Raw genomic sequence first — 10573 nt, 5'->3', positions numbered from 1 at the left:
GAACTAAGCATTTAAAATATGGGCTACAAAAAGCTGAATCTGCAGTTTTATGAGTCAAGATTAATGTCCTACTAAAATGGGTCCTTAGGTTTTTGAGTTTGTCTAAAAAAATTAATAAAATCCTCTTTGAATTAGTGAGATACTGTACTATGGATTCTTTATGTCACTGGTTTTATGTCAAAGGCCCCTCTGTTGCCTGAATCCCCTCCTTGCTTCTGCACATTCTCGTGTAAAGTGTAAATTTCCTTTGTTTTCTTCCAACTGGAAGATGACAATGATCCCAACTGAGTAGGAGAATTATTGCTTAGGATGATATGGGACATGGCATATATTGTATAGCCAAATAGATAAACCTGATCAGACTATGAGAAGGAAGATAATCAGAGAATTGATTTATTCAGAAGTGGTGTCTTTTTATTGATATTGGAACGCATATTAGAGGCAATATAAGTGATTTTACAAGTTGATTATTGTAAATTGTGCTATTGTGAAATGAATATGAGCCCAACACATTCCTTTCCCCCACTGATGCAGTTGCGCCAGAAAGGTGCATGCTGTATCCAGGTGGTAGTGGTGATGGGTGGATCAGGAGGCTTGGGAGGGGAAAGGGGAATGATTTCCTCTTACCCTTCCATAAGCCTCCTGCTCGCCAATTGGTCTTCTTGGACAGGCACCAGTTCTGTAGCTGGTGTAAGTCCAAGGAGAAGAAAGGCGAGGAAAAGGAGAAAAAAGGCAAGGAAAAGCCTCAAAAAGGGGATAGAATCCAGTGCCCACCATTGCTTCTGCATTCATCCCTCCTGCTGCCTCCCCAACCCCATAGTTTCTCCCCTGCCCACCCCTCCCTGGCCCCTCCTCACCCCCACTGCTACCTTACCTGGTTTGGTGGGTGTGGAAGAGTCCGGTGGCAGAGTTGTGGTGCTGCTGCTCTGTCGGCAGCCATTTTAAAATTTCCGCTGTCTTTATGGGCTCTGCAGTACAGTCCAATCCTAGATAGGATTTGTTGCTTTGTTATTTGCCTAATTTATTTTATTACTGTAATGGCCTATTTTTTCCTGTCTTTACCTTACTAGTTTTTGTCTCTTTATTCTACTTATCCTATATTGTGAATATTATACTGTGCTACGCTGTTTTCAAACTAAATTTTGAACTACCTTCTTTTCATTATTGTTTGTGTGCCACGTGATATTGATGTCCCAAACAGAAATCCTTTGCATTTGTTTTTACTGAATTCCTGTGCCATGTGTCTGTGCGCGGTCATTGTGTTGTGCTCATACTACTCATTAAAATGGATCTTTGGAGTTTTTGCATAAGAGAAATGCAAGGATCTCTAAATCTAGAAAAGCAGTAGCAGAAAATGACATCATCTTTGTGGGGTGATCTTTTCAGACAACTCTTTCCACACCCTTCACTCCCTCTGCCTAGTAACAGAAAGAGAAAATGTTCTGCTCTTCTTCTGTTTTCAGTAATGGGGATGCCCACTAAGCCAGCAAAAAGAAGGGGATGGCCCCTGCTTGAGTATGCAGCCCCTGCATAGGACATCCCCTAAGTGCACATACTAAAATGTCTTCTACATACACTGAACGCACAATCCTAACCAACCTTCCAGAACCGATGTAAGAGCCATGCAGCTTGGAGATAAGGGAACAAACATTGCCTTACTTTGAGGAGGCCTCTGTGACTGCCACCCAACTGCAGGATGCATAACATGCCCCGTTGGCACAACTGTGTCCGTGCTGGAAAGTTAGTAAGGATTTGGACCTGAATCAGGTAACAAACTATACCTTATGTCCCACCATCAATCAGTGTCATTCTCTAGCAAAATGTATCTGATGAAGTGGGCTCTGGCCCATTAAAGCTTATGCCTCAAAATATTTGTCAGTCTTTAAGGGGATACAGGACTCTGTTCTCACTATAACAGACTGACATGTCTAGGTCATTCTAGGTCTGAGGATAGGTCTTGCAGAATTTACTGTATATGTACGAACCTAAAAAAGGCCTGCTGGTTCAGGTCAGAGTCCCATCTAGTTCAGCATCCTGTTTCCCATAGTGGCCCACCAGTAGCCTCTGGGAAGTCCACAAGCAGAAAAGAAAGGTTTACTTTCTTTTACCACAACCCCCGCACCCCCGCAAATGGTGGTCAGAGGTTTTTGTGGCAATGATTCCAAACATTATGTGCTGCATGAAGAAGCATTTCTTTTTATCCATCATAACTTTACTGACAAGGGATGAGGTGCTGATGGAGGAGAAAAGGCAAACTAGATAAAACTGACTGGCGCTTATGTCCCTTTACAGACAAAAAATTTAGTAATTCAGGTTTTATCCTGCTCTTTCTCCAAGGAGCTCAACGTAGTGTACATGCTTGTCCCACCTTTGATTCTTGCAACATGTTGTTGTCGGCAACCTTCAGTCTCGAAAGACTATGGTATCGCGCTCTGAATGGTGGTTCTGGAACAGCGTCTAGTGTGGCTGAAAAGGCCGATTCGGGAGTGACAATTCCTTCCACACCGGGAGCAAGTGCAGTCTGTCCCTGGTCTGTCTCCCTGGCTATGGGCCTTCCTTCTTTGCCTCTTTGCCTCAGACTGTTGGCCAAGTGTCTCTTCAAACTGGGAAAGGCCATGCTGCACAGCCTGCCTCCATGCGGGCCACTCAGAGGCCAGGGTTTCCCACTTGTTGAGGTCCACTCCTAAGGCCTTCAGATCCCTCTTGCAGATGTCCTTGTATCACAGCTGTGGTCTACCTGCAGGGTGCTTTCCTTGCACGAGTTCTCTGTAGAAGAGATCCTTTGGGATCCGGCCATATATGTGATGCTAGGTAGGAAGAGAAACAATGGGCACAATCCTAACCCCTTATGTCAGTGCTTTCCAGCACTGACATAAGGGCAATGCAGCTCTGAGGTCAGGGAACAAACATTCCCTAACTTTGAGAAGGCCTCCATGAGTGACACCCAACTGCAGGATGCAGCACATGACCCATTGGCACTGCTATGCCAGTGCTGGAAAGCACTGACATAAGGGGTTAGGATTGCGCCCAATGGCTGGTTGAAATGTTACCCAGTGAGTTTTATGGTTAAGTAAATTTGGGTCCTTTTCCTCCCACACTTGGCCACTGCTCAGTGATGGTAGCCAGGAAATGCCCACCTTCCCTCCCTGAATGCCACTTGGATATGACAGCACAGACATGCACTGCTATCATTTAAGTATTTTGCTCCTTGGTTTGTTGAACTTGTTGGTCTAAGGACATTTAAACTACAGTGCTGGCTTTCATCGGACAGTGTCCTGTAAATTTCATTTATGTCAGGCATAGGATGGAAGATGATATATGCATATTTGAATACATTTAATGAAAAAATAGTTCACTAGCTATATCTCTTAACAATGGGCCTTCATGTATGAAATCATGACAACACTTGATTAAACTTGCACTTTGATGTTTGATCCTGCTCAAAGCTGAATACCCTCAGTTTCCACTGAATTCATAATAGACTGTAAACCTCTTCCCAGAGAAGTAAAAATGCTCTTTATAACACTGAATACATGACCAACTCTCAAACAAATCATAAAAATATCAGCCATGGAGCAGAGGACCATTTATGCCACTAACTTTACAGAGTTCAGACCACTGGACTATGTTTTCATTTAAATTATACGTAATTTGCTTGAGAAATTTATAATGTCAGGCCATGGTCTTCTCTCCTGAATACCTAGTGGTCAGATAATAAGTGGCACTAGTGAACACATGGGCTCCAATAGATTCATGATTTTCAATCTTTTTAATCTCACAGCACTAAAAGGCACTAATATTGTCAAGGCACACCCTCGGTTTTTTTTACAATTGTCAAAGCACACCATGCTGCTGTTGGGGAGCTCACAGCCACAAGGAACCTACTAATAAACTCGTATGGTACACCTGTGGTCCATTTGTGGCACACCAATGTGCTGCAGCACACTAATTGAAAATCACTGCAATAGATGATAATAGATGATAAGGGTTATTGTCTATTAGACACTAATAGAAGGTGGTGCTATGAAACAAGGAGGTTGTAAGTGTCAAAATAACATGAAGAGTGCCAGTATAAAGAAGCAAAATCTCCTTTGGAGATTTCAAAAACTTCTCAAAATCCTTAAAAGCCTGCAAAATAAAACCCAGTTAATAAAAAATTAACTGAAACGACAGATAGTAGGAAACACTCCATTCTCCTTGCCTCCAGAGGGTCTTCTTAGCCCAGCAGAGGCCCACATGTCCATTCGCGGCCTCTGCCAGGCTCAGGCTGAGTCTTACAATGCAAAAAAAAACGAACTTCAGGTTTTTTCGTAAAACCAGAAGTGACGTTTTTAATGCCTTATAAGGCTCCATTGGAGCTAGAAGCGGTGTGTGTCTCTTCTCAAATCGGAGGAGGTGAGTGCTGTTTCCAACCAGCTACCCGGCCATTCTGAGGGCTGTCCTCTTCCCTTTAAAAAAGAGGAGAGGAGGGCAGCCCTCAGACGCAGCTGGGAACCACGCTGACAGTGGCTGCAGGAACAGAGCCACTTTTGGCGCAATTCTGGACCACAGGAAAAAAAACACAGTGGTGGGGGTGTGCGGGTCGCGATGCTGTCTCCCCAAGCCTGGTACCCGGGCATTTGCTATATGCCTGGTCCAAGTGAGTTATCATGGAGCTGTATTTTTATTGATGGTTTCTGAATAGTTTTCAAAGGCGTAACATGAGCGCACACAATATGTTATCAGTACATGGATACAGCAGTGTAGCTGGGAGGTGGAAAACTGGGACTGGGGGATGTGATGATGACCCAGTGTCATCATGTCATCCCTCACGTTTGTGGAGACCCTCCCTCCTCTGCGTATGCATGGCCCTGGCCCTGCAAACAGCTCCATTTGGAGCTGTATGGGAGCAGGGCAGACAGGAAAGCCCAATTTGTGGTGCTTCCATGTGCCAAAAAGTAGTTGTCACCTCCCCCCCCCCTGCAGATAACAGGAAACACTCAATTCTCCTTGCCTCCAGAGGGTCCTCTGAGCCCAGCTGAGGCCCACATGTCCCCCATCAAAAACCACTACTCTGCTGTAAGGAGGGGCAATGGACCCCCCCAGCTTAGCTATGCTACTGCATGGATAATTGTAGCCAGGCTATCGCTGTCAAAGAGGAGCCACAGCTGGGCTACAGCTTCAGTTGGGGACAGGTGCTTAGCACTACGGAGTCCACTTGGGCCACCCAAGAAATGGCCAGATCTAAATGTGTCCCCATACGGTGAACCTGATTCTTTAAAAGGAGTGCAACCCCCTCCAGAACAACGTGGATCCCACTTCCCAGGCCAGATAAAGCACCCACTCTGTCTTGTCTGGATTTAGCTTCAGTTTATTGGTTCCCAATCAGTCCATTACTGATCACAGGCAACTTCCACGGCTTCCCCTGAATTTGATAAAAAAAGAGAAACAGAGTTAAGTGCCATCAGCATAATGTCACTTGACTCCAAGTCACCAGATGATCTCACTCAGCAATTTCATGAGGATAAAGCATGGGGAGCAAACAGAGTCTTGAGAAACCCCACAGCAGAACTGAATGGGCAGAACAATCATTCTCCCAGCATCACCTTCTACAACTGACCATCAAGGCTGAAACAGAACTATCATAATGCAGTGTCTCTAATTCCCAAGGGCGACAGCTGCTCTGGGAGGGTATCACGACTAATAGTATTAAATACCACTGAGACGTACAGGAGAATCCACAGCATGTGAACGGTTGGGAAGATGTGAGGTGACATGCATGAAAGCTCTTTCTGTGACTGTGGCATTTGATCTGTGAAAGCCATTATACACATACATGAGCTCTTGATGATGCCTCAGGGAGTGCGGAAGATGCATATTTGGCATCTCAAGGACCCTTGCGATGTGAGAGACATCTTGCAGAACATGGCACCATGTTTCTTGTTGGCTTTGTATAAAACAACATGAGAAAACACAAAATAGTGCTTTCTGAAGATCTAAGCCTTATCAGTAAAACTGGTAATTTCTTGACTTACCTCATAGTGCTGTTGTGAAGATGACAGAAATACCATATGTGTTTCTCACCCCTTGCTATAAATCCTAGTAAGTAACTCAAGCAAATTCTCTTAAAATAAAAGGTGGGCGCATGAGGACAACACTCTCTTGCACCCAAGAAGGTTCTAGTAAATGGTGCCTAGCCTCAACTGAGTTTCAATTTAGCTGGTAACATATTGTTCCCACCTTTTATTGTCCCTTGATAATGATTTGTGGGACTCTCAATGCTTGTCGAGGAGATAAAAATAGATTAAATTTAGACAACCTCTGAAACTGTATAGTATTTGGACTTTCCCTCAATAGTCAACTAGTAAAGTTCTAAAGGCCTTTTAGAGTGAATCACAAAAACAGCATTATATCATAATCATACCAGATCAGACTGGTTATTTCAAATCAATGTTAGTAACACCTTCCGGTTAATAATCAAGCCTTCTGCACTTCTGTTGCTCCTGACCATGCTCACTTCTCTGCCTATTCTATGTAGAAATTTTTCTTTTCCTTCTCAGATGCCGCCTCTGAGCTTCTCCTTTTTGCCACATTCTCTTAGACGTCGTACAACATTTCCTATCCCAAGGTCCTTTCCTTGGCTTGTACCTGCCCCTGAATTGTATCAGGATTGTGGCACTGGAGTGGAGAGACAAAATGTGCCCCTGTGCTATTTTCCTGATGAAAACCACCTCCCCTCCAAGGCTGTTCATTACAGAAAATGTACCTATACCTACATGTTTTCTCCAGCAGGGCAAATACCAGCTGGGACAGTGCTTTTCATCTTTAAATGATGTGAGGGAAAGGTTTACTTAAAATCACCTCCCCCTGTTCAGCAGCCCCCATCCAAATCAGGGGACCCCCATGGCTGTTTTATACAAAAGAAGATAGGAGATCTTGTCACAGTTCTCTGACATCTCATGTAGTTTGGCCTTCAGACAATCACTATGAGAGTGATTTCCTTACCAACAAATAAACAAAATCATTGAGTGCATTACAATAATGATTTGCTTTGCCAGGATATCCCCTACTAATTACCACACATGGCTCTTCTCTTACATAAGACATGTGTGAATAGGAATATTATATAAACACAAAGACTGGATAGTCTTGTTAGGAATTTTGTTCAGCAATGGCTCTGCCATATGTGGAAAATCATTTCAGAAACTAGCAATATTTAATCACTTAGACTTAGTCATAAAGGTGCAGTGCACAACAGATCATAGTAAAAGCCACAGAATTTAAAAAAAACACACACACACCTGAAAACTAATCAGCAACAGAAAGGGCTTACAGAACAGTGGAAAATATAACCACACATTCCAGGAAGGAACTGGATCTTGTATTACCTTGGGTATTCTGGATGTGTCTAAACCTTAACTTATTTTTGTCTCTTTAATCACAATAATCCACCACCACAGGGCATACTATTTATGGAACAAGAGAACAGGCCAATGAAACAAGTGAGTGACAACAAGTAGCAGGTTTAACAAAACATTATCCTCATGTAAGTGAATGGAGTTTTGGCACTGATGTTTGACAGTAATTAAAGTGAAATAATTTTCCTACCTGAAGTATTTGCTTTTTGTTTGCTAGTTTGATAAATCCAAATGGTAGAACAGGATAATTGTGGAATGGACTTCAGGTCCCGGAGTTCTGGAAATGTACTTTGGGTACAGATCATAACACAGCCAGCCCAACAGCTCTTGACAGCTGAGCTTGGAAGAGTCTGAGGGTGCAAACCTAACTTACGCTGGAACAGGCAAGCCAGGAGGCTTGCGCTGTATCCAGCGCAGGATTCTGGCCAGAAGCGGCTTAGCCAGAGACAAGGGGAAACTCTTCCCCGTACCCCTGGGTAAGGGCTGCTGGCGCCTATGGGTCTCCTCAGACTTGCGCCGCCTCCTGAGGTGGGACAAGTCTGAGGAGAGCGGAGCGACTTGAAGCCGCTCTGTTCTCTCCAGGAATGGGGGTTGAGATCCAGCATAACTGCCGGATCCCAACCCTGCCTCCCGCTCCCCGCCCACCTGCCCCCAGGGCCGCCCATCACCTGCCTTCCCCCGCCCAGGAACGCCTCCCTCCCTCCTCTTCCCCACCTCCCTATGCCTACCGTTCATTCTTGCGTCGGCTCATCCGAGCCAAAGCAAGGAGTTGGGGGAAAGGTGGCACGGAGGCTTCTGTAGGCCGGTGCTTCTCGGAGCGCTGGCCTGGCTTCCTCCTGAGGAGGCGCAAACGTGCTTTATGGCATAAGGCACAGTTTGGATTGCGTCCTGAGCTAGGTAGCATCTACCTGGTAGACCAATGATCTATTTTGGTATCTTCCTATACCAGAAGTACTCAAACTTTTCCGGCCAGTGGCTCCCTTGACCCTCGTGGCTGTTGGCCATGACTCCCCATCATTTTCCTGAGGGCTGGAAGTGACATCATTAAACAGGAAGTGGCCAGAAATATTAACTATATTAAATATATTAAATATAATATATTTATTATAATATTAAATATATTAACTATATTAATATTAATTATATTAATATATCATTAATTAAATGCAGATCTTAAAAATATATTATTAATACACAGCAATATACATGCTTTATAAATGATCAGCTGCTGATCACTGTTGGAGACAGGATGCTGGAGTAGGTAGATTTTGTCTGGTCCAGGAGGACTCAATTTTTTTAAACTTTGTAAGCATACCAATAGAATTGTTTTATCAAATGAACTTTGTGAACAACCAGTCTGACCAACAACCAGTCTGACCAACACCGTCCTATACACCTTGCTGTGGTTGTTACAGAAAAATGCAAAACCTTCCTTTTTCAGCAAGCTTTGGGGGCATGGACTGTTAAGTTCAGGAGTTGAAATGCTACAATTTTTTCTTACTGTTTTTTCTCATTCTTGCTATTACTATATGTGTCCCTGAGGTTTTGTGGTTTTATTTTATTTTGCTGAAACCCACCTCAAGCACTGCAGTTGAGCTAGGTTATAAGGATTTTAAATAAATGACTGCAAAACATCTATCATGGAAATGAGCTGAGCTAAACAAGGAAAGTTTCACAATGCAGTGAGATGCCAGCACGACTAGAGCCCTAGAATAGCTGTCACTTGATAAGAATTCTTAACTAGAACTTTTGACGGGTTCCTATCCCAAGTCAGTCCCGTTCCCCAGTTTTATCAGATCACATTCTGATTGGACTCATTGGCATCCTATTTCTATCAAGCACAAATAAAAAGCAACAAAAGTTGAATGTGTTTTGTTTTAAATAGGTCAGATTTTTAGCTGCTGAAAGCCACCAGTGTTCCAATGTCACAAAAGCTGGTGTTTCCTGACCACATCATCAGTTGATCATGTGGATTCAGCCTTAATTGAAAGAAGAATGGTCTGAAAAAAATTAAAACAAAACCTAAGAGCAATATTGAAAACTTCACAGTCCTTTCTTAGAGATGATTATTAAGTAGGAGCTTAGTATTAAATAGGTAAGAAAAATGCTGCGTATGGTAATACAAGTTGCAAAAACTCTGCCCCTCCAGGAGAAATAAGGGGGGGGGGCAAGACACATTTAACCAAAATTATGTATTTACATTCCTAATAGGAAAAGTAACTGAAACAAAAGCTAGGCATATATTCAAGTTTTACACAAAATTTCCATACCGCAAAAAAACAAACACAGTATGACCATATGTAAAAATTGCTGATGCTCATAATCAGGAGCAGAACTGGTAAAATCTATCACAAGAATGTCAAAAAGAAGTTAGGTGGGCCAAATATTTTCTGTTTCATTTCCTAGTACTGCCACAATAATAATAGTCTCCTTGGCTGAAAGTTAACACTTGCAATATTTTTTTTTCTCTCTCAGAAATTATGAGAGGTAGTAATTTCTAAGGAACTAGAGAGCTTTCTGCGTTAGGACTGGGGGCGGTGATCAATAGTGCTACTTTTATTTTGCAGTGGTGCTCTTTATTTTTCCCCACAGTCCACCTACGAGTTCTGCTATGCCATCACATAGGCCTGTGTTGATGGGACATCTAGGGAGAAAAAATGGAAGTCCCCACTGGCAGCTGCCATTTTTCCCAAACCTTTCCTCAGAACACTACTTACAATCACTTGAGGAAGGATTGTGTGGAAAAGGGGAAAGCTTTTGGTTTAACTATGAACAGGGCAGGAGGTTTGAGCTGTTGCCTTGCCTGAAAAAGCTAAAGAGTATTGGCTGCCAGATAGGAGTTCGGGAGGCCACTAGCGTATCTGTGTGGAGGAGTCAGCTGGCAAAACGATAGCATCTTTGAAAGCCTGGTCTGAAGCATGGTTGCAGCTGTCTGCAAGAGGCTTGGAAAGTGCAAGTGTCGGCAGCCAGGATGGCAACTGTACCATGAAAGGAAACATCTGGAGAAATGACGGCTTCTATGAGATTTCTCGTGGAATAACGTTTGTAAAAATCTCATTGGAAAATTGATTTATGTTCAGACTGCCTACGTAAACCACCTTGAGTCTTTTGAGAAAGGCGGTATAAAAAAACTAATAAATAATTATTTCATGTGTTATTTCTTCCTTTGGGTTTTA

General features: G+C 43.2%; 1 protein-coding gene across 2 annotated transcripts in view; it reads right to left on the bottom strand.

Moving 5' to 3' along the window:
- The window catches only part of NFATC1 (nuclear factor of activated T cells 1), a 162921-nt gene that overhangs the window by 6601 nt on the left and 145747 nt on the right, over positions 1-10573 (bottom strand). The window lies entirely within an intron of this gene.

The sequence above is a fragment of the Tiliqua scincoides genome, chromosome 4 (assembly GCF_035046505.1).
Source record: "Tiliqua scincoides isolate rTilSci1 chromosome 4, rTilSci1.hap2, whole genome shotgun sequence".
In the NCBI taxonomy this organism is placed as follows: Eukaryota; Metazoa; Chordata; class Lepidosauria; order Squamata; family Scincidae; genus Tiliqua; species Tiliqua scincoides.
The sequence above is the reverse complement of the archived record's forward strand: the minus strand, read 5'-3'. Positions and strand labels throughout refer to the sequence as shown.